We start from the raw sequence: 25,942 nt of genomic DNA, 5'->3' as shown, positions 1-25,942 counted from the left end.
ATTCTTGAAACACATTTCAGAGAGTAGAGTGCCAGGATTGTGAAGGAGCATTTTCTTGTTTACACATTTATGTGTTCTTACTGTGTTCCTGTGGTCTTATCAAAGAACCTAGGTTGGGAGAGGGAAAGAGGGATAAAGAGAGACAGGAAGATAAGGGGTGGGAATAAAGAAGAGGGAAAGGAGGAAGGGACAGAGGAAGTCCCAGTTTGAGGCTAAAGTTCCAGGTCTGAATCTTAGGGGCACAAATTCCTCTGTAATTTGAATTCAGATAGAATTAGCAAGGCTAATCTTGTAATGTCAGAGCTTGTAACCAGAAGTTTCAGACTGCTGGGAATGCAAATAGGTGGCAGGGGGAGCACAGATGCAGATGTTGTCCTGAAAAGAATGGCCCTGTTATTCAGAACACAAACTTGTGAATAGGTATAATTTCCCTCAAGAATAATATTTTAAACGCAATGAAATTAAAGATACATGTATAATTCATGATCTCAAAAAAGTAACTTAATTGAACTATTCCTATGGAAAGCTATGGAGTATGACTGTAAGTGATGTTTGAATTCATTCTACATCAATATTTTCATTTCTTGTGGGAAGTGAGATTATATATATCTATATCTAAATATCTACATATCTACATATCTACATATCTAAATATCTAAATCTCTATCTCTATCTATCTATCTATCTATCTATCTATCTATCTATCTATCTATCTATTCATCAGTCTGAGAAATTGCCTTAGTACATAAAGTTCCTGCTATCCAACCATAAGGACTTTAGTCGAGATCCCCAGAATGCAAACAAAAAGCCTTTTAAAGCAGAGCAATACATTCCTATAATCCTACCATCAGAGGGTTGGGGATAGGGAAGAGACAGATTCATCCTTGAAGCTCAATGACAATCTAGGGTAGCTCCAATCAATGAGTTTCTGATTGAGTGAGAAAGCCTTACTCAGAATTTAAAGACGGTTCTGGAAAGATGGCTCAGTTATTAAAAGTGTGTATGATTGGAAGGCCCAAGTTTATTTCCCAGCACCCACTTTAAGTGGCTGACAATCATCTATAAATTCAATTTCAGTGATATCCAATACCTCTGGCCTCCATATGCACTGGAGTTAGATGTATATGTCTGTGAACAAATATGCACACATAAAAAACTTAAAGTCAATTTCTGACCTCCATACACACTCACAGTCGTGGAGTTCACATGTGAACATATCTACTAATATGTTCACCATACAAAGAACACACACAATTAAAAGATGCTGCAAATGAAACATTTAATCCTTATTATTTTTCTTTCTCTTTTATATATTTTCTTGATTTATTTTGTTTCTGAACAATTTATAACCAAAATGTCAAGCTTGCAGTTTTGTTATTTCCTATTTGCCCTGAATCACTGAATTTTGTGACCTCATGCTTAGATTTCATAAGAAAGCATTCATTAGACTAGGCTAAGCATTACAATAGTTTCATAGATAGGTTTCAAAAATCATTAACCTATCAAAAATCCTGACAGGTATATGGCTTCTTCTGACCTTGTTTACAGTTACTATGTCACCCATACAATTGTTCTCCCTGGCCCTGTGGCTTTAAAATGACCCCCATATCATTAGGATAGACAGAGGCTATATGTAAACTCTCACTGAGTAATTGATATGCAAAACCAAGGACATCAGAAACAGAAAGGGAATAATAAGCACAGGACTCTTGAGCAGGTCATGCTTTACAGTCTTCTGAATGTGAATTTCCATTTTTGTCACAAAAGTTACTGACTTTGAAATTTTTTATTGGATATTTTATTTACATTTCAGATGTTATCTCCTTTCCCCATTTCTCCGCCACCCAGAAACCCGCATCCGAGCCCCCCTCCTCCTGCTATGAGGATGTGCCCCACTCACCCACCCACTTTCACCTCCCTGCCCTCGAATACCCCCACACTGGGGCATCTAGCCTTCATGGGACCAAGGATCTCCTCACCCACATATACCCAACAAGGCCATCCTCCCCTACATATACAGCTGGAGCCATGGATCCCTCCCTATGTGCTCCCAGGCTGGTGGTTTAGACCCTGGGGGCTCTGGTTGGTTGGTATTTTTGCTCTACCCATGGGGCCACAAAGCCTTTCAGCTCCTTCAGTCTTCTAACTCCTCCATTGGGAACCCCATGATCAGTTCAATGGTTAGCTGTGAGCATCTACCTCTGTACATGTCAGGCTCTGGCAGACCTCTAAAGAGACAGCTATATCAGGCTTCTGTCAGCATGCACTTCTTGACTTCCACATCAGCATCTACCTTTGGTGACTGCGTATGAGATGGATACCCAGGTGGAATGGTCTCCAGATGGCCCCTCCTTCAGTTTCTATCCCACACTTTGTCTCCATATTTGCTCCCATGAGTATTTTGCTACTCCTTCTAAGAAGAACTGAGGCACCCACACATTGGTCTTCCTTCTTCATGAGCTTCATGTGTCTGTGAGTTGCATCTTGGTTATTGAGAGCTTTTGGGCTAATATCCACTTATCAGTGAGTACATACCATGTGTATTCTTTTGTGATTGGGATGCCTAACTCAAGATGATAGTGTCTAGTTCCATCCATTTGCCTAAGAATTTCACAAATCCATTGTTTTAATAGCTGAGTAGTACTCCATTGTGTTAATGTACCACATTTTCTGTATTCATTCCTCTGTTGAAGGACATCTGGGATCTTCCCAGCTTCCAGCTATTATGGATGAGGCTGCTATGAACATGGTGGAACATATGTCCTTGTTATATGTTGGAGCATCTTCTAGGTATATGCCCAGGTGTGGTATAATTGTTAAAGCCCCACTTAACACAATGGTTAAGGGTCCTGGTTTTCCTTTCCCTGGTTTTTAACCATAAACAGATATAAATACCAGTTTTGAAAGTTAATAGCTGTATGATCCTGAAAAAGTTTTGCTGTTGTTGGGTTATTTTAATTCTCTCTCTCTCTGTCACTCTCTCTCTCTCTCTCTCTCTCTCTCTCTCTCTCTCTGTGTGTGTGTGTGTGTGTGTGCAAGGATGTTCACTTGTCATGAGGCATGTATGGAGCTCAGAGTACAATTTTTGGGAGGTGGTTCTCTCCTTCCACCTTAGGATTCAGAGATTATACTCAAGTTGTCAGGTTTGTGTGACAAGTAAGTTTACCTGTTTAGACATCTGAGCATCCTCACTTTTTATTTTGGTTTTACTTTCCAACACCTTAACTTAATCTAATATAAAACTATCACCTCTTCTAAATAAGGCTTCAGATATGATAAAATGAATATGTTAGAGTTTAGCACTTATTAGTAAAATTTCAGTGAATACATGCAATAGTTTTTTATTATTATTATTTGTTTAACGCTTTGATTTGTTCAAGGGAGCCTGACAGATAATTAGAGTATCCAGATAAAGGGATGCTTAAACATCATCATATATCACTATGAGATACTTGCCATTAAATATAATGAGTATTTCAATCTGTCTACAGTTTTGATGCCCAGGCTGATCCTGTTGAGGTGACCTTTGACAGTTTCTTAGGTTTTAAATAAGGTTAAATATTGGGGGTTGATGTGAGATACAGTGACAGTAAGCAAAACTCATGGATTTAGTAAATAAATAAAGTTCCTGGTTTACTATTATTAGTGCAGGGTGTACACATACCTCTGTCCCAGGAAATCATAGTCACATAGAAAACCCCGTTTATACCTCAGATGTTTGTGTCTACAGAGGAACCTGCCCTGTGTTTGTGTAGGCGTTCTGCCTACTATTTCCTGAGCTACAAAGCGAACATTTTCCCACCATTTACATATTTAGTTTTCTTTGTTTTGGGTGTGTATAAGTGGCTGTGTGCCACCATGAATACGTAGGTTAGAAGACAGTTTGCTGGAGCTCATTCTTTCCTTCCTGTGTGGGTCCTGGGAATCTAACTGAGGTTGTCAGGCATGGCTGATGAGCTTTACTAGTTTAGTTTTCTTCCAGCCCCATTTAAAAAATGTTTAGTAATATAAACATTAATATTTAGGAAAATATGTCTAGAAATAATAATGATAAAATGAGAGCAGAGTAAACATTTTGGAAAAAATAAAGAGGTTTCCAGAAATATATATATATGTGTGTGTGTGTGTGTGTGTGTGTGTTTTCTAATATATGACAAAGCAAAGAGGACCTAAATGGCATCAGAAGATTAGACTTCAACCTTTGCATCATGATCCATTTTCTGTGTCTATGTGGGCACGTGTGCATGTGAGTTTGTGTGTGCGAGCATGCCTGTGCACATGCATGCAAGTGTACACGCACATGCATCTGTGCTATTATGTAGTTATATTTCCCATAAATTCCATGTGGATCCTTAAAGTCTTAATTATACTTATTTGCTCTGATATTATAAGATAATACACAAACATGCCAGGCTTAAAACACTAGAGAATTCATTTTAATTATTCATTTTTTTATTGTCAAAAAGCATGATTAAAAGGTTTTATTAAGCAACATAGAACAATGCTTTCTTCTTCTTTTTTTTTTTTTACTAAAGCTAGATGTTTTTCCTCATATCCTAATCACAGTCTCCCCTCTCTCTATTCCTCCCAGTTCTTCTTCACTTTACCTCTCAACTGGATCCATCCCCTTTCTTTTTCTCATTAGAAAACAAAACAGTTTCTAAGGAACAGTTATAAAATAACTTAAAATAAAATAATACATCAAAAGAAGACAAAACAAACCAAAAACAGAACCCAAGAAAAGGCACAAGAAGCAGATATAGAGGCAGAGACTCACTCATACACTCAAGAATCCCACAAAAACACTAATAAACTGGAAGCCATAATATATAAGCAAAGAACCTGTAGAATAAAAAGAGTGATAAAAATTGTCTATTTAAGTAAAATAGAATAACATAAAAATGTAAAAAGCAAGCAAGCAAGCCCTGACATTACTAAACAAGGAAACTTCACGGATGCCTTTGAGTTCATTTTCTGTTGGTCACCTTCTGCTGAGCATGTAGCTAATAAGACTCAGTTGGAGAAAAAAAAACTTTTCATTTGCAAGTGGTTATCAACTGTAGATAACCTCAAGATCAGGTATGGGGGCATGTCTACTTCTTCTTTCAGCTCTAAGATCCCTTCTTGTGCAGACCCCGACAGGCCGTGTGGATGCTGCCTCATTCTCTAAGATTTCATATGAGCTTTGTTTCTGTTGATTTAGAAGGCCATGTTTCCTAGGTGTCCTCCATAGCTTCTGGCTCTTACACTCTTTCTGCCTCTTCATTTACAGGGTTATGGAGTTCTCCAATTCAGTAAGACTAGCTGTGGGTCCTCATGGCTCTCCCCCTCAGTGCTAGGATTCCAATCCAGGCTGCTATACCTGGCCTTTACATGGGTACATGCTTTACTTTGAGATTCAGAAAAGCATGAAATATCCAAGATACAAATAACAGACAACATGAAGCTCAAGGAGAAGGAAGGCTAAAGTGTGGATTCCTCAGTCCTTCTTAGAAGCGGGAACAAAATACTGGGGAGAAGATTAGGAGACAAAGTGTGGAGGAGAGACTGAAGGAAAGGCCATCCAGAGACTGCTCCACCTGGGAATCCATCCCATACACAGTCGCCAAATGCAGACACTATTGTGGATGTCAAGAAGTGCTTGCTGACAGGAGCCTGATAGAGCTCTGCCAGAACCTGACAAATACAGAGGTTGCTTGCAGCCAACTATTGGACTAAGCATGGGGTCCCCAATGGAGGAATTAGAGAAAGAACTGAAGGAGCTCAAGGGGTTTGCAACCCATTGGGAGAACAACAATATTGGCCAACCAGACCCCTGCCCCCCAGAGCTCCCAGGGACCAAACCACCAACCAAAGAGTAGTACACATGGAGGGACCCATGGCTCCAGTGCGTCTGTAGCAGAGTATGGCCTTGTTGGGCATCAGTGGGAGAAGAGGCCCTTGGTCCTGTGAAGGCTTGTTGCCCCAGTGTAGGGAAATGCCAGGGCAGGAAGGCAGGAGTGGTTGGGTGGGTGGGTGAACACCCTCATAGAAGCAAGAGGAGAGGGTATGAGGTAGGGAGTTTCCTGGGGGAAGCCAGGAAAGAGGATAACATTTGAAATGTAAATAAAGGAAATACCCAATAAAAAAAAGAAACCTTCAGTGAAATAATTAGAGAAATCTTCTTTTCTTTCTTTTTTTTTGTGCGTGATTTTTTTTTATTTATTTACTTTTTTAAATCAAATCATAATTTTTACTTATTCATACAGGGGTTAAAAACACAAAAAGGCAGGACATGGGGAAGGGAATGATACCAGAGCGTGGGTGTTCAGGGGGAGTACAGATATCTTTCAGAACATGGTATTGGCTGGGTGAAGAAACCTTATTTTCTGAAGTTTGGGTTGCCATTGTTTTAGACAGATGCTTAATAATTTGTGCTTATATGATGCATTTCTCTGAATATATGTCAGCCTCACAGTGGTAAGTAACCTTGCTGGAATTTAGTTCTTTGGAATCTGTGTTTCAATTGTTATTTTTAATACTAAAGTCCTAGGCCTACTTAGATCATTGGAACCATTCCTCACATTGTGGTCACTCTAAGGGTGACAGTTGCTTCCTAGAGGTGTGTGTGTGTGTGTGCATGAGTGAGTCTGCTTGTGTCTTATATGAAGTAGACCTATAAGGCATTGTTCCAAATTGCAGAAACCCCCACAAAAGATCAAAAACAAGCAGGGAAATTAAATTCCAGAAGCCAATTACATACTGGGGAGATATCAGAAGACATACCCAAAGTATTGCCACAACTGCATGATATGCAAATGAAGAGTTAGGGTGAGTTAGATGAAAAGAGAATACTGTATTCCCTCAAAATGGAACTGTTTTAAAGAGCATTCCCCCTCATTATCTATGGAAGATGTCATACCAAACTAAGAGTTAGGAGAACATCTTGTCTTCTCTCTACATGATGTGTTTCAAAGACAATTATGGAACTAATGATGAAACTTTGACAAAATGACATTTTTAAACCCCTGTACTGGGGCAGTGTGTCTTCTTGCTTTCTTTCACTATGTAGGTGCCTTCAAGGGTATTTGAAACCTCTATTACATTGCTTATCATGCATCACTGAACACCAAAAGAGAAAGTGACTTTGGCAGTTAACAATATCTAAGACTTTATCTTTTTCCAAAGTTACTAGTTAAACGCCTGTGTGTTAATGTTCTTGTAGATTGTAGATAAAAATATCAGACTAACACCAAGGATCTTTGCTGTAAGTAGCTGGAGAGATGGTAGATTCCATACTAAAATAATATATGCGATAAAAAGTCACATCAGTTTTTGTTTTCACCTTTGATCCTGAAATAGCTATTGTTCTTTGCTATATTCAATATTATTTACATGCTGTAAATAAATGAATGTAATTATTGTCAGCCTTCAGCAAGCCATCACAAAGGGACTGTAAACAGAGGCAACACAAATACAAATGTGGTGATTCTTTTTTTAAAGTCAACTTGATGAGACTGAGAACCACTTAGACGTCAAACCACTCCTGTGTCTGTGAGGGCATTTCCAGGAGGCTTAACTGAGGAGGGGAAGGCTCACTCTGAATACGGGCAGCACATCCCTGGCTAGCTCCCTGACCTTAGTGAAAGGGAGAACAAAAATAGAACAGGAGCACACAAATCTCTCCCAACTTTCTGACTGTGGACACAACGTGATTAATTTCTAGTAGTCCTGGGGCAATACAGCCATGATGCAGAGTGTTCTCATACATGGCATGCCTAAACAAACCCTTACATCTACAAGTTACTTTTCTTTGTTATTTCAGCACGTCAGTGAAGCAGTGACAGTAAGTGAGGTTTTGTAAGAGAAAAGAGAGAACATGTGGAGAATCAAACAAGATTTTATGGCATATATGCATATCAATTGATTGCTGCTGTTAACAGTAGAAATGATTTTCAGCCAGAATAGAATGTGTAGGGCATATAGAGTGGGGTATGACTAACAGAAGGAAGCATGTTATAAGACACACCATCAGTTTCTTCAGGACATTGGCACCGTTCAGTGCTCAGAGTGCCAGAGCATCAGTGAAAACAACTCATCAATCTAACTCTAGAAATGTTTTAAACGCAAATGTAAACCTATGCTTTCTGTCTATTCTGTGGATTATGATAAACTGACAGAGGATTGATATTAGTTCAGTGGTTTCTGATTGAAGTCTCAGCAAGTTTACATGATAATACAGTGGTTCTCTTTTTTTCTTAATAGAATTTTTTCTGGTAGACAGACTTTCTTGATGTTATATCACAGTCTTCAGTTATTGTTACTTTACTCATCTAAACAAAATCATTAAAGATCTAATGTATTCTTTGTTGGGTCAAGATTCCATCTCAAATAACTATACACAATTTTTAACCTTTTAAAGATCAATAATTTAGAAAATTATTTTTATACACTCAAACACACATTATTTTCTATATTCTCCAGAAAGATGACACTGATGGTATACTACTTACCAACACTAAAGGAGAGAAAGAGAGGAGAGCAGGAGAAAAGGGGAGGAGGAAAGAAGAAACAGACAAAGAAAACAATGATATATATGTGAACCATACTAGGAATGTAGACCTTCCTAAACACATTTAGAGCTTTGTGATACTTCTAAGTACATTGGAGAGCATTCATTTGGGGTGTAGTCATTTGCATATAAATCTGTCTAGACATAGATTTAAAGAAACAAAAATTTACTTTGCAATTGTCAATCACTGAACTGGTTACTTTCAATAGGTGATACCTAAATAGAAAAAACAAAAAAGAAAGAAACACCTTGTTGTTGCTTTTCTAACATGAAATCTCAAATCACATTGCTTTGAACACTAAAGGTGAGGCTAAGTGGGAACAGTAACAGGGAAAAGCTCTTAAATCTAGAATTTCCCAATTATGTTGACTTGGAATATGGTAAAACCATCAGTGGTATTGAGGTAGTGGTGAGTTTCGAATCCATCACTTTTGTGCTCCCTGGAAGTCGCACACTTCCAGCCACCTGCCTCGGAACTCTTTGGGTTCACAAATGAAAGGCATACACACATTGTATTATTTTTTAAATGCCTTGGCTAACTCAATGATGGGGCACTCCTAAACCTTCCCCTGCTACTCCACTACCCCAGGTCCAATCAGGGAAGAGGCCAGTGATCACTCACCTGAATCCTCACATGGATAGTTGGCTTTCTCTCCTACAGCTCCTGTATTCCATTCTTCTTCCCTGAATCATGATGATCTCGCTTTTCTCTCCCCTGCATTCTAACCCCCCAAATTGTAAGAAATTAGAGAAATGCATCATACTAGTACAGATTATTAAACATTGGACTAAAACAATGTCAATTCAAACTTACGGAACTAAAGTATCTCTAATTATCTCACTGAAGGTTTCTAAGTCTCAAAGTATAGCATGCACACATAAAAAGGCCAGGCATAGGAGCATGAAGCTTGAATCTTGCCACTGAGGAGTAGTGACATGAAGATCCACGCATGGTTTTGCTGAATTGGAGCATTCCAAATTGCTAATCTCCCTTTGCACAGACATTGAATGCTGGCATCTTTATCGATCCATCAAAAACCAACTGGGAACAAGTACTTTCAGCATTTGGACACTCAGATTTCAGATAGAATCAAAACATTAGAACTAATCCCCAAAATATTGATATTGGTGCAAGTGTCTCCAGCTAGTTATCAGTTATGCTCGAGTTACTTTAAAAACATTAGTATCTAGTCTTTCCTCTCCCCTGTTCATCTCTCTCCCTCAGTCTCTCCTTTCCTCTCTTTGCCCCTTCTTTCCACCTTCTCCTTCCTCTCTTTTCTCCTCCCCTTCACTCTTCACTCCTGCTTCCTTCCCTGTTCTTCCTTCCTCTTTAGAAGGACCAAAAAGAAAAAAGCATATTAGTTCATCTGGAGACTGATTATGAGAGTCTGAGGCAAAGAATGTACACCAAGGATACTAGGTGTTTGGTTTCTCAAAGCCAGGGAAGATATCATAAATGGAGAAACAAATGGATACATTATATTGAATAAGAACTAGAAAGGTACATGTAAAATCATATGTAGATGATAAATTACATATTAATTACATAAACATATTTTAAAATATATTTATTAAATATGTTTATACATAAATTAAATCTTTTTATTTATTAAATATATATATATTAAACACAAAAGTTTTATGTGTGAATTTCCTCAATTTACCTACTTATTGTATTATAAATTGGTCAAAGAATATAATTATGGGTCCATTACAAAATGGACATATTTGGCAGAATAAAGAGGCTCTCCTCTCCCTATTAAGAAAGTTTTTCACATAAATAAATGCTAATATTTAACTATATCCTATTGAACAAAGATGAATATATTTTTTAAAACTTGTGAGTCCAAGTATACTCACAAGTCTTGAATAGAATGCTATTAATCAAAGCAGTAACTGTAGTATAAATGATGAAATAAGAAATCACTATGTATAAGCAAAGAAGATTAATGGATGTTAATCAGGGGGCTATATATATATATATGATTCCTCCCATGAATGCAATGGAAAAAATATACTTTAGAGCAAGTTATCAGGCCTCAGTTAAAAATTCAACCAAGTAGACTAGAGAGATGACTCAGCTGTTAAAGCTCACAACCAGAACATCAAAACCAAGTAACAAACCTACCATTACCAAACAAAAAGTTCCAGTAGTGATATTTTCAGCAAAATAAGCAAGTCAAACGCAATTGTAAAAAAGAATCAGAGTTTGATAAAACACCTAAAAAATGCTTTAAAATATTGAAGGTCATAAGGTAGAACTGTAGATTTGTCTAGAATTAAGAAAACTAAATACATACAAAACTCAAGTCTACCAAACCCACCTGGATTAGATTATTGCTATTATCATTGCTTCTTTTTTCCATGATTATGGTAAATGTATACATTTGTACATATATGTATAGATGTTTGTGGAGGGCAGAGGTCAACTTCAAGCATTTTTTCTTTAGTTGCTCTTCATTCATATAATTTAGCAACAGTATTCCTAATTGAATTTAGAATTCTCCAATTCAGCAAAACCATTTGTGGCTCTTCATGTCACTACTCCTCAGTGCCAAGATTCAAGGTTCATACTGTTATGCCTGGCCTTTGCATGTGTTCATGCTGTACTTTGAGACTTAGAAACCTTCAGTGAGATAGAGACACTTTAGTTCCTTAAGTTTGAATTGTCATTTATTAGACCAATGTTTAATAGTTTGTACTAGTATGATGCAATTCTGTAAATATATGTCAACATCATACAGGTGAATAACCTTCCTGATATTTGGTTTTGCTAGTGTCCAGAAATGCACATGAAGGATCATTCTCCCACTTGCTTTTGGATGTCCTGAGATGAAGGGATATGTGTTCCTTCATGCACCCACTTCTTCTTTTGTGTTGACTAATATGTCATTCAGTGGAAGCAACATTCTCTGGCCTTTAACTGCAACTGAGTTACATACGATCATTTAGTTCTTGCAGGTGATCCAAGCTATGAAAACATCAGAGGTGAATACACTTATGATGGTTCAGAGACAAATATGAAAAAGTATATTAATGTTGTTTAAAAATTGCTGCAATTTGGAAATATGTGGGAATGATGCTGGTACTCCCCATTCCCTGCAAGATACATTTTCTCTTGCTTTCAGTGCTTCTGTGCAATGGGCATCACATGTCCCAGTTGTCACACAAACTGTCCTGCTCCTTTTTTTTTCCTATAGTAAGAACCTTGATTTAAATCTTTTCCAAGGCTATTGATGCCCTCAATATAATATTGTAAAATATATTTATAGTTGGGGTATCAATTTTAAAATCAATACAGAGCAGCTATATATAGGAATCTACCTGTATCCAGCCATTTTGCTATCTAGTCTCCCTTTATCTAACATAATACCCAAAAGTACTCTGTGAGTCAAGCCCTAATATTTTATAAGAAAAATTGTCTAAGATGTCAGTGCTGGTGTGTGACCGAGCTCAGACATGAAGCAAGAGCCATCTGGTTCTAAAACCTCTGTGATTTTAATGCTTTGCTCTGCTGAACCTCACAATTTGCTTTGTGGATGACCAATGCTAGCTGCTTTGATATTTTGAGAAAGGCATGAGGTGCGAGACTACGAAAACAACTCTCTTACCACTCTTCTTTCTTTCTCCTCCAACCTAGCTAACTCCACTTTTCAGGCCTTTGGATATCTAGAGTTTTTATCCAATTATACATTTGGTTAAGTCTTAACTTTGAGCTAAATACTTTTCCAGATTGTTGCTGGTGTTTATTTAAACAAAACTAGGCAAGCAACCAAGAAAAATGCCAAAACCTCTCCCATGTTTTCACAACGATTGAAAGGGGGGAATTCAGTACAACATAGCCTTGTGAGAAATCACTGAATACATTTGTCATATTGTCAAGGCAAGAAGTCAAAAATATACAGTGGAAAAAAGAGAGCATCTTCAATAAATGGTGCCGGTCTAACTGGAGTTCTGTTTGTAAAAGAATGAAAATAGACCCATATTTGTCATCCTGCACAAAGCTCAAGTTCAAGTAAATAAAGGATCTCAACATAAAACCAAACATACTGAATCTAATAGAAGAGAAAGTGAGAAAAATCCTTAAATTCGTGGGCATAGGGAGAATCTTCATGAACAGAATTCTAATAGATCAGACTCTAAGATCAACAATTAAAAAATGGGACCTCGTGAAATTGAAAAGCTTCTGTGAGGCAAAAGACATCATCAATAGGAAAAATCGGCAACCTACAGATTGGAAAAAAACTTCATGAAGTCTACATCTGGCAGAGGGCTAATATCCAAAATATATAAATAGCTCAAGAAGTTAACCTCCAAAATTCTAAATAACCCAATTAAAAATGAGGTATAGAGCTAAACAGATAATTTACAACAGAAGAATCTCAGATGGCAGAGAATCGTTTAAAGAAATATTCAAAGTTATTAGTTATCAGAGAAATGCAAATCAAAACAACTCTGAGATTCCACCTCATACCAATCAGAATGGCAAAGATCAAAATCTCAAATGACAGTACATGCTGGCAAGGATGTAGAAAAAGAAGAACACTCCTCTATTGCTGGTGTGATTGAAAACTGGTACAACCACTCTGGTAATTAATCTGGAGGTTCTTCAGAAAATTGAAAATAGAGCTATCTGAAGACACAGTTATACCACTCTTGGGCATATACCCAAGAGATGACCCACCATACCACAAGGATCATGTTAATAGCAATCTTATTTGTAGTAATCAGAAGCTGGAAGCAGTCCAAATGTCACTCAACCCAAGGATGGACACAGAGAACATGATTCATTTATATAATGGAATACTATTCACTATTAATAATGAGAACATCATGAATTTTGCAGGCAAATGGATGGAACTAGAAAATATCATCCTGAATGAGGTAACTAAGACCCCAAGGGACATACATGGTATGTACTTACTGATAAGTAGAGATTATCCAAAACGTAAAGAATACCTAGGATACAACTCACAAACTGTATGAAGTTTAACAAGTTAGAAAGGCCTAGGTAAGGATCTTTCAATTCCACTTAGAAGAGGGGAAAAAATAATCTCAGGAGGCCATAAGAAGGAGGGATCTGGGTGGGGGAGGGGAGTTAGAGGGGGATGGGAAAAAGGATCAGGTATGGGGGTTGGGGCAGTCAGGAGAGTAGCCCAGAGGACCAAGAGAATGAATGGAGATAAGCAGCCTCCAGGGATGGGATGAGGTGGTTGGGGGGAACAATCTAGCAAGTACTGGAGACCCAATAGGTGAGAGACTCTCAGGACTCAGTGGGAATGACCTTAGCCAAAATGCTCAAAGCTGGGGAAAGGAAACTCCAAGAGTCTACCTCCAGTAGATAGACAGGGCTTCAAGAGGAGTGTCAGGGTTACTAACCCACAGTCAAAATTTCTGATTCAGAACTGTTCTTGTCTAAAAAACTGCAGAGACAAAAGTGGAGAAGAGTCTGAAGGAAAGGTAGTCCAATAACTGACCCAACTTGGGATTCATTTCATGGGAGGGCACCAAGACCTTGGGATTCATCTCATGGGAGGGCACCAAGATCTGACACCATTACTGGTGCTATAATGTGTTTAAAGGCAGGACCCTGGCATGGCTATCCTCTGAAAGGACCTACACCAGCAGCTGACTGAGACAGATGCAGACAGCTACACCCAGCCATGGTACTAAAGTCAGGGACCCCCTATAGTTACATTAGGGGAAAGTTTGAAGAAGCTGAAGAGGAAGACGACTCCATAGGAAGACAAGCAGTCTCAATTTCCCACACCCCAGGGAGCTCCTAGAGATTGAGTCATCAACCAGGAGCATATACAGGCCATTTCAAAAGGCCCATAGCACAAGGGAGAAGATGACATTAATTCTTGAGAGACTTGAGGCTCCAGGAAAGATGGAGGCTGTTTAAGGGGCAAGAGGGAAGAGGAGTGGCATGGAGAACTGAGGGAGATGGGACCAAGGGGGGAAATACATACACACACACACACACACACACACACACACACACACACACACACACACGTACATATACATATATTCAACATAAAAAAGAATTTAAGTTTAGAATTTACACATTCACAGTTTTGCCCTTGAGATGTGTATATATAGTTCTTCATTTTCCATGGTTTAAGTAAGGCTGTATGTTATAAAGCAATTAAATTATAATGAAGAAAAACAAGAAAACGAAGAGCACCTAATATATATGCAGTATATTTTAAGATAATTATGGTTAACCATTTTCTTATTGATGTGTAAAGTCATTTCAACTCAATCCCATTTAGCTGAAGCAATCAAGTAGTCAGAAGACACTATGCAAACAGCCTTGTTTTAAAAGTATTATTTACATACATTTACAACATACCAACACTCATTTTTAAATTTGTATAGCAAGGCAATACTGCCCTTTTGACTGACAACTTTCAAATTAATGTGAAACTATGTGTTGATATTTTCCAATGTTAAAGTACTGAATAAATATATTATTTATGTAATGATATTGTTGTACACATATCTTTTGTTCTGATATAGATAAAATAATGCACATTCTTAAATCACCAGTGTAGTAAAAATAGATATTTTATTCCTATTTTATTTTTTGTTACTATAATAAGATATCTGAGGCATTACAAACTCATAACATAGTTAGCTTAGTTAAAAATGTCATAGTTTAGGAGACTGGAAGCCCAATGTAAGGAGGTGTCATGGTTTGTATCTAATGAGAACCTCCTGGTAGATTGCAAGGAAAGGATTATGGAAAGTAGGAAACACTGAGTCTTTCACAGGTTCAGGTTTTATAATAGCTCCACTGGAAAAACAAACTTATTGTAGCAGAGCATCATTCATTTCCAAAGGCTGTTCTCCAATAACCTAAGTGTCTCCTACATGACCCATATGAGTTACACCACCTCAACATCATTACAGTAGACTAAGCCCAACTTATGCTCTCTTGCAGGAATATAACATATCTAAATCCTTAGGATCCAGTTTCCTTTGCTAAGCAAGTCACACTAAATAAATATTTCATCTTTTTAATAACTTGGGGTAGGATTAAGGTAAGTGTTATGACTGTGGTTACGATTTACTAGATGATGCAATAACAGAAGCTCTTTGTTGTTAACAGGTTATTCCACCTTTAGATAGCTAGAAATTGCTATAGATAGATTTTATAATTAATTAGTTCCAAAACTAATTCAAAATTAGAAGCTTTACATCTTATATGTCTAGTAAAGCAATTCTGTAATATGCATTTTTTTACATCCAAAATACCCTATAAAACCACATTTTCTTGGTGCTAAGTGCCATTTGACCAAACTATTCATTTTAGATATAGAAAACAAGAACCAGGAAGAATAAATATCACTAATAATATTAATATGAAACTACTCCAAAAAGAAAATATCTTTAATATCTTAAAATTGAAACTGCATTTATTGTAGCTGGCTTTTAAATTGATTTGTTCAAAGGAAGAGAAAAGAAAAACAGTCAGAGAAGAAGGCCTGTAGGTTATTGAAACATGACTTCTCATGAAGGCAATCATATTGAACTCTAGTCCATTGTTTAAAGTTACCAGATCTGTTTCCTCACATTGGAAATAGATATAGTATGTTTAGAATAATAGCCAACATTGTGTTGTAATGGCAGCTAAAAGGATGATGATTAAAATGCCTGGCACATCATACTACTCAACATGTGGCAACTGTTTTCTTGGGCAACTTCATTAGACTCTTTGGTTTCAGCATTGGGACCTCATCTATGTAGATTCTTCAAACTCAACTTTAGCATTTTTGGAGTTCATTTAGTAGGTAACACTACAAATAACACTCATAGTTTATATCAGCAATGTGGTACAGATAAATACTTGCTTCTGTTTTCCCCTCTGTTGTTGGGAGCTTTAGCATTGTACTGGTTGGTTGTTTTAGGTAAACTGGACACAAGTTAGAGTTATCTAGTATGAAGAACTCTGAATTGAGAAAGTCCTACCATCCAACTTTTCTGTAGACAAGCCTGTGGGAAATTTTCTGGATTAATGATTGATGTAGACAGGTCTGGCTCACTGTCAGTAGTACCATCTCTGTACACATGGTTTTTAGGGAATAGAAAAGCAAACCAAGTAGGGCACATAAAAGTAAGTCAAAACAAAAACAAAGATAAAACAAAAGAGTAAGCCAATAGCCAGCAACCCTCTATACTTCAGTTTCAGTTCCTAACTCATGATTCCTTCCTTGAGTTCCTGCCTTTAGTTTCCTTGGTGATAGTGTGTGACCCAAGAGGCATAAGCTTAAAGAACCACTTCCTGCCCAACTTGCTTTTGGTTGTGATGTTTTATCATAACAATAAAAACTCTAATTAAGACAAGCATTGCCCTACCATGTAGAACTTGCTGCATTTTTTTTTTTTACTAGTAAGTTATTCCTACTGTGTTCAGTATCTAACTGCTAAACATGCTGTTAAGTAACTTGTGAAATTCATGAACATTTAACAGTAGGCTTTGCAAACAGATATTGGCCACATCCAGCATCCACAGACTTTCTCAAATTTTTTGCAAATATATGCAAAAATATCCAAAATATATTGAATATATTTTCTCCTAGTTACTTTTCTATTTCTGTGGTAAAAGACCACAACCTAATGAATTCTGGGGAGTAAAGAGTTGTTTTTTTTTTCTTCTTATAGTTTATGGTCTATAATTCCAGGGAAGTCAGGGCAAGAATTTCAGGCAGGAACTCCAAGCAGGAACCTAGAAGCAGATACTGAAGAAGAGGCCAGAAAGGAATGCTGCTTATAGACTTGCTCCCCACGGCTTGCTCTGCAAGTTTTCTTAAACATCCCAAGATCATCTGCCTAGGGATGGCACTGCCCACAATGGGCTGGTCCCTCCCATATTAACCACTATAGAGGAAAATCTGCTACAGGGTTGGCTATCGTCAAATCTTATAAAGGCATTTTCTCAATTAAGATTTTTTTCTACCCAGTTATGTGTAGGTTTGTGTCAAGTTGACAAAAAGTCCTCAGTACTTACCTATGCAAACAGGGGCCAAAGTGTAAGCAAAAATTTATTTCATACATGTATATTATAAAGGTGTTTTTTTCAAGAGTAAAGCTGATAAGATTCAGGAAGCTTATGAAAGTTAGGAGGCCCAGGAAACTCAGGCAACAGATACAAGATCCTCACCAAAGTTCACCAAGTTCAACTAACCAGTAAATAGTTATCAGGAGAGAGGATATTCTTGCCTTCATGCTGTCATAGGCCTCCTTGAGTCACCCAAGCTACTATAAATAATGAAAATTAACCCTGATTTACCAAGCTAGACTTTGATAGAATAATTTCTTTGGTCTGACACTGATTCTTCATTTGAGTTTAACAAACATTTACTCACATTGCCCCAGGAAATGTGGCATAACAACATAGCATCTGGGAAAGCTGCCGTGAATCTTATCTTAATAGTCATTGTCATTGGGCACTGAATGCAGACCTGAGGTCCAAAGCAGCTCCTTTTATTTTGGTAGAGTGCTGGAGGACAAGGTAAATTCTATCATTGGATAGACTTTATTTTCAGCTACTTACATAGAGTTGGTTTCTTTAATCTCATGAATGGCACATGCCAATGTAGGCAGCATTCCTGTAGAGTACCTGCTTCACCTTGACTACATCAGACCACTGCTAAGTTAATTTGATAGCATAAGTAATTTCTATCTCTTAGGAAATATTTCTTAGGTAAACAATTCTTTAAAAATTAGTGTCCACATGTGAAAATTCAAGTTGAACCTTACAATGTGAACAAATGTTTACTCAAAATGTAAGGGCTAAAATGATTAAACCCTTAGAGATAATCATGGGAATAAATTGTGGCTTTCATTTGGCAGGGTTTTATCATATATGACACAAAAAACATTTCACACACTACAGAGTGGTTGTCATTAAAATGTTGTACATTTTAAAACAAACTCATGCAGAAAGAAAAAAAGGAAAACACAAATGCTGCAAAAGATGTAGAACATATATAAAAAGAGTTTACTATCAACGTTACAAAAATCAGTTTGACTCAAAGCTACATAAAGACTTTAAAGATGAGGAAATGAATTGAGTAGACAGTTCTTTGAAAAAGAAAAATACTACAGAAGAAACCCAGCAATTTGGCTATGTAGGAAGAGGTACTTGCTGCCAAGCCTGATAACCTGAGTTTGATTCCCAGGACCTATACACTAGAAGAAGAATACCCAGAACAGAATTCCCAGAGTGGTCCTCTGACGTCCACAACATAGCATACATATGCACTCCAACAAAATAAATGAAAAAAATTAAAGCTATAATGGACCCAATCCCACAAAACCTAGAGTCAGCTGAACTCCCAGGAGCTCTAGCATAACCAGGATCTTAGGTAACTAATATGGAGAAGAAGACATGTTTGTGGGGTTTTATTTTGTTGTTGTTGGTTTTTTTTTTTCTGCAGGATGCTGAAGGAGCATGGTGGTTGCCAGAGTGATTGGTGAGACATGCTGATGCTGGGACAAAGAATGATGATTACTTGTGAGCTTGCTGAGTGCCCTGACTATGGTGACTGGGAAGCTGTATTGAACATAGGTTGTTGACCCACCTTTGCTTGCTTATATCCCAGATGAGGCAAGCTGTCATGCTTCAAGGTTTTAGACCTTATGGGACAGAGAATCAAAAAGAAAATTTATAATGACTCTTGTATTTTTCTTAAATGTGACCAGTTATTTGAAGTCAATCATGGACTGGTCTATAAATCAATCCAATATTGAAAATATCAGTCTTAATTTGGAATGCTGTATTTGAAAATTTTCAGAGACATATTTGGAAGTTAGCTGTAGTTCTCTATGATATTATGTCACCAAGAGAAAAAGTTGGGACAGGATATGGATTTCAAACAAGTGTTAATGCATGTGTTAAGGATGTTTTAATTGTCAAGTTAAAATTACTTTTGTTTCTTCTACAATATTTAATGTAAGTTTCATTGATTTTATGCTTTCTAATTGTGTTACTGTATTGAAACCTGATAGGTCCGTTACGGGGCTCTAACAACCAGCTTTGGTTTTATTTCCCTGAGTATTACAGAACCTTGGTTTTCTGAAAAAAGCTTGCAAGTACTGGAAGAAGTGATTCAGGCTTTAAGCAGAAGCAGTAGGGTAGTAGGCTTGATTATTGCTGGTATAACAGTTTAATTACATTAATTGCCAGCACCACTGCTTCTGCAATTGCTTTGACACAATAAGTAATGACAGCTATGTTTGTTAATCATTTATCAAAAAAATGTTACTAATGTATTGAGTATGCAAGAGGATTTTGATAGGGGTTTGAAACAACTGATTGATGTTCTTTATCCTACTCAAATAATTGGAAGGAGGTTCAGAATTTGAGAGTAAGGAGCCATCTTGAGTGTCATGCCAAATATCAATGGATTTGTGTTACTTCTAAAATTTACAATGGTAGTTGTTATAGTTAGGAAAAAGTTTAGACACTTGCAGGGTTTCTGGCATAAGTCTAACACCTCTCTGGATGCTTTAACTTTGCATAGTGAGATCATGAATTTAAAGAATGCTGCTTTGCTGAGATTTGATGATGCAGATACTTCTGATAAAATTATCCATGGCTTGAGGTCAATATTTCCATTTTGGTCAAGCTTCAAGAATGGCACATATAACTTGATCATGCTATCCCTTTATGTCCTGGGAATAGTTTTATTCCTGTCCATCATGTGAAAGCTTGTCTTTAACAACATCACCATGTTAGCAGCCACAGTACACTTCAAACTGAAAATGGACCCCCAGACAGAGTTATTAATTTAACAGGGTGGCAAGCCAAGGACAGGTAAGATTCTGCACAGAGCCTTACCAACCTAAGACATAAGTTCATTACTTTTGATAGTGCATTTTCTACAATGGATAAGGAAGGGATTCTTGCCAGAAAGAGACAGGCTCAGTCTTGTTTATGAAATAAAAATGGAGAGATGTGGAGAACTTTTAGGGACTCTTGGGAGGAATCTGACATTGAACAAGGACAAGGAAATGGGCTGCTTGAAAGAAATATGACATGGGCCAAGAACAAGGAAATGGGCTTCAAACAGGAATCTGACATTAAGCTAGAACAGAGAAGTAATTTCAGACAGGAATCTAAATCTTAGGCTAGAACAAAGAAGTAATTTCAGTCAGGTGTCTCAATTTTAGGCTAGAACAAAGAAATAGACTTCAGACTTGAAAATGACTTAGGGCTAGGACAAGGAAGTAGGCTCATATATTTTGGTCATCTTGATAAGACCTTAGAAACAGTGATCAAGGAAGTGATCACCAGACGTTGTTTATTGCCTTGCTTATTCTTTGGCTATTTGTGTTTATTTTATTGCTTGTTCCTTGACTCTGTGCATCTATTGTATTGTTAGTTCCTCAACCTAGAACTGACCTTAATACTTGCATGTAATTAAAATGGTATAAAAGGTAAGAAAAGGTAAGAAATAAAAAAATAGTAAAAATTCCTCAACTGTATTATTGTGAAACTTCAATCTTTAAATAGTACCTACTGCTTTGTGTACAGATGATGGAGTATTTTTTACTGTAAATTTAACATAATATAAATTTTCGCTCAAATCTGATTTTTAAGGAAAAAAATACAGGAGTAGAATGTTAAACTCTATGAAAATGCTCATTGCCAAGAATTATCTCACTTCTTGATTATTTCATTAGTAAAATTTAGATTTCCCCTATAAAACAAACAAAAGAACAAACAAAAAAAGCTACAATTATTACCAGTAGGCATGTGAAAAAATGCCTAATATCAAACATTTGAGAGACACAAGTTACCACCAGTAGGTCTTACTATATCAATACTTTCTAGATAACTTAAACATTTTCAGGAGCAAAACATGATAAAGATGTTTAAAGAAAGAAAGAAATCTGAATTCCATTCCACTGCTGGTGTGGATAGATGATGCTTTTATTTATCATGGAAATAGCTCTTTGAGTTCTTGAAGTGTTGATCTAAAAGAAACAGGTGTTAGAGTGAAGACTGTAGGGGCTGAGAGGGTTTGCAGCCCCATGAGGAGAGCAACAATACTAACCAACCAGAGCTCCCAAGGCCTAAACCACCAGCCTGGGAGCACTTAGGGAGGGATCCATGGCTCCAGCTGTAAATGTAAGGGAGGATGGCCCTGTCGGGCATAGGTGGGAGAAGAGATCCTTGGTCTCATGAAGGCTGGACGTCCCAGTGGGTGGGAATTTGAGGGTGGGGAGGTGGTAGTGGGAGGGTAGGTGGATGCACATCCACAGAGAAGCAGGAGGAGGGGTGATGGGGTAAGGTGATAACATATAAAATGTAAATAAAACATCCAATAAAAAAATAAAGTATCAAAAAAAGAAACAGATGGTGCTCATTACCATTTCTAAAGAAGTGAAAACAATAACTATTAAATCTATGTGTGTAATACTTCTCACAACTGCCACCGTGAAATAGTCATTGAAAGATAAATAGAAAAAGAAAAGTTTGCACACCTGACTAGGACACTCTTCAGTCACACAGAGAGAAGATAATTCCTTGTTTTGATAAAAGAAAAGCTTGAAAATATTACTTAGGAGATATAACATAGACACAAAGAGACTAAGCTTTATGTTATCAAATTGTATCAAATATCTACAGTATGTGACTTAATGATCTAGCAAAGAAAGTAGATCATACATTACCAGAAGCTGGATAGAGGGAAGCATTAGGAATTACTGCTAATAAACATATTTTTGTTTGTAGTTTAAATTATTTGAGAATAAAAATAGTTGTATAGCATTGTCAGTGTAATTGATAACCCTAAATTGTGTATGTTTAAATAATTAAATTTCAAATATGATCATTGCAATTGAAACCATAGAAGAAACATAGCTTTTCAGTTGCAAATGGAATGCTGAACACATATTTCATTTCTGTCCTCTCTGACCCTCAACTAAAATGGGAGTAAAGAGATTACTTTCAGAATGTAAATCCACAAGGACAAAGGCAGAGGGAGCGACATAACTTTGAATCCTGAGTAAATTGATTAATAGTTACTAGAAAAAATAAATCACATCAGGATCCATTATCCTGTCAAGAAACTGAATGCAGAAGAAAAAAGGAAAGAAAAATAGTGTATGAAACTAATATGATATTACAATTTGTACATGAAATGTCTGCCCAAAGATCCATGTGTTCAAGCAAAGTCCCTGATACTGTTATGTAGATAATTCTGAAACATGAGCACTATGTGACGTTTTATTTAAGACACAAATATATAGCACTCTTTTCATCACAATCTACTGCTATCAAACTTGGTGATTAAGAACTCTCTTTTAGAGGATTTAGTTATTGTTTTTATAAGTCACTATGATCACAGAGAGAAGAAATTCTTGAATAATTTAGTAGTATCAACATAAAACCAGAGTAATGATATCACAGATTACATTCCCTAGCCATGCTCACCTGACAGATAAATCAAACGAAAATCAGTCAAATGAAATTTAGATTAGCTGATCCCCAGCCAATACTTAGATAAGTAAACTATAATAAGATCTGATTCTCATTTTCAAGATATAGAATTTCGAGTATGTCTGATGGTATACAGTAAACTTATGTTATACAGACAGCATGCAAACAAGCCAATGTATGATAAAACATGTTCTCAAGGATAAACAAATTTGTTTGACCTTAGATTTGACATGAGAGATTGTGGAATTCAAAGCTCTACAAATGTATTCTTATTTGTTGATTCATTGTGTTAATATCCATACATGGACATCACCATAAAATTACCTACATGCTACAGTGGAATAGACAAAAGAAGACTCATAAAACTCATTGTCAGTATTATAGTAAATGTCCAATTTTCTGATACTTTGGAGAAGAGGAAGGAATTTGAGTTTAAGCCCAATTGCTCTACATAATGAGAGGAATAGTGTCAGAAAGAAGAAAAAGATAGAGAATGAGAGTGGGGAGATGGAGGGAGGAGAGGGAGGGAAGGAAGAAGGAAAGGGGGAAGGGAGAGAGAGAAAGAGAGAGAGAGAGAGAGGGAGAGAGAGAGAGAGAGAGAGAGAAAGAGAAGGAGAAGAAGAAGAAGAAGGAGAAGAAGAAGAAGAAGAAGAAGAAGAAGAAATTATGTAAAAACCAAAGATCTGATCTCATCTTGTGTCTAACAACTTATCTAAACTTAGTTTCTCTGAAGGCTATATTTCCTCCAGACTTAGGAACAAGGTACAACGTGTCCCTGACTTCTCTTTCCTCCTTGGATACAATTATTCAGTGCAACATTTATCACCCTGAGTCAAGAATTTGTTGCAGAAATTTCTTGATTCTCCAGCATTAAAATAATTTTCCTTCCATCCCAGAATTCCAAATTATATTCAGCAATAACAAATTGAGATGACAACTCCTTTTTGAAGTCCTCTTTAGTTTATTACATCGGATTTGGGTTTGCTCTTTTACTTGCCTCTAATGCTTCAATGATCAACTTTTGATATAGCATACATATGTTTGGTTATCTTTCTTAGTTTCCACACTAACCCTAACCTTATAATAAGGTCTCTCTCTGATGCATTACTGGATCTGGAACAAATTCTGTAGACCAGGCTTGGAATCAAACTCACTAAGATCTACTTGACTCTAAATCCAATCTGGGGTTAAAGGCATTCACCATCGCCATACCAAACAGATTACAAACTCTGTCTGAAGTTTTATAACTATTTCTTAGCTTTTATTCTTGTGCAAGAGACACATAAGAAATATATATATATATATTATACATATATGTTTATATATAATATTTATTAAACATATGTATGATGTGAGTGTGTGTGTGTGTGTGTGAGTGTGTGTGTGTGTGTGTGTGAGAAGAGAGAGAGAGAGAGAGAGAGAGAGAGAGAGAGAGAGAGAGAGAGAGAGAATGGGTGATTCTGCATATGTTTGGATGCTTTTTAAATAATGACTAATTGATAGCAAGAATGTAAAGGACATATGCCAATTGTTTACTTGGAGCAAGTGAAACACAGAGACTTACAGATTGAGTTTAGGATTCAACCTCAGTTATTTAGGACACTAGAGAAAAATCAGCCCTGGAATTTTACCTGTGAGTTCCCAAACAATTTCTATTTTGTTTGCACACTGACTATGGTTATTTTGGTGAGTCAGTAATGGAAGAGAAAACTGAGTGCTAGTTATTCAAAGAATGGGCACAACTGGCTACAATAGTTTAAACTGGGGTTCTAAATTTCCAAGTAGTGATATTTCTGTTACAATGCTATATATGTATATGTATATGTATATGTATATGTATATGTGTATATGTATATATGTATATGTATACATATATAAATGTATATTGACTTTACATTGTAAAAAGAGGGGAAAGACAGTTTCCACACTGGAGTGTTTTATGCTTTACAGCAGGCTTTGACTTGAGCCATTAAAATAAGAGTACTTGGTTTTGAGATTCTTTCAGATAATCAGATTTTGAATAATTTAAAATAATGTCAAGCCAAAAATAAATGTATATTTGAATCACAACAATACTAAGAAAAATTTCCCCACTGAAAGAGTGACATCACTTTCTATAATCTCCCCTCATGGCTTTTCCAGAATGTCATTCAAATAATGTTATATTTTTTCAAATGTACAAAAAAATAAAATTATTATAATTATAAGGTGGAGAATTTAGGGATATTGACTGCATTTATGTTACTTTAACTGTTTTATTAGTTATTATCTTAATAAATGGCATTTAACTGGGAATATTTTTCCCCACTAGGTAGCCAAATAAATATGTACTGAAATATATACCCATAGTATTGAAGTTTATATTAGTGTTAATATTAGTTTTCTTTCCTTTTTCTAGTACTAGGTTTATCACATTATTAAGAAAACTGACAAAACATTACCCAACTTTTCCTGCTTTTTAATTGTGTAAGGTTGTCATAGGTTTGGGACATTCACCCAAGGTCTTCTATCCTGTCTAAATTTCAGGTTAATATTGCAATTATCATGGAAAATTTCAACTCAATACCCTAAAATTTTACATCCAGAATAATACATTCTTTGTAAATATTGAATACTCTAAAATATTTCCACATGGAAGGGGCCAGGGCAAAGACAGAAGAATCCAGTGGAGGACTGGGTTTGGTGTATATATGCACAAGAACATGGAAAGGCTGTGGACTTTGAGTCATTCCCTCACGATGCCAGTCTTAGAAGAAAATCTTTGGAGCAGCAACTATAAGCTGAGTTATTTTAAAAATAAGATCTCTGAATAAAAAGAAATATTTTCCTTAATAACATGTCTGTCTAATTCTTTCTCTCACACGCACTATCTCTCTCTCACTGTGTGTGTGTGTGTCTTAGAGAGAGAGAGAGAGAGAGAGAGAGAGAGAGGG

Source organism: Grammomys surdaster, unplaced genomic scaffold, assembly GCF_004785775.1.
Source record: "Grammomys surdaster isolate TR1022 unplaced genomic scaffold, NIH_TR_1.0 99, whole genome shotgun sequence".
In the NCBI taxonomy this organism is placed as follows: domain Eukaryota; kingdom Metazoa; phylum Chordata; class Mammalia; order Rodentia; family Muridae; genus Grammomys; species Grammomys surdaster.
This window is presented reverse-complemented; position numbering follows the sequence as displayed.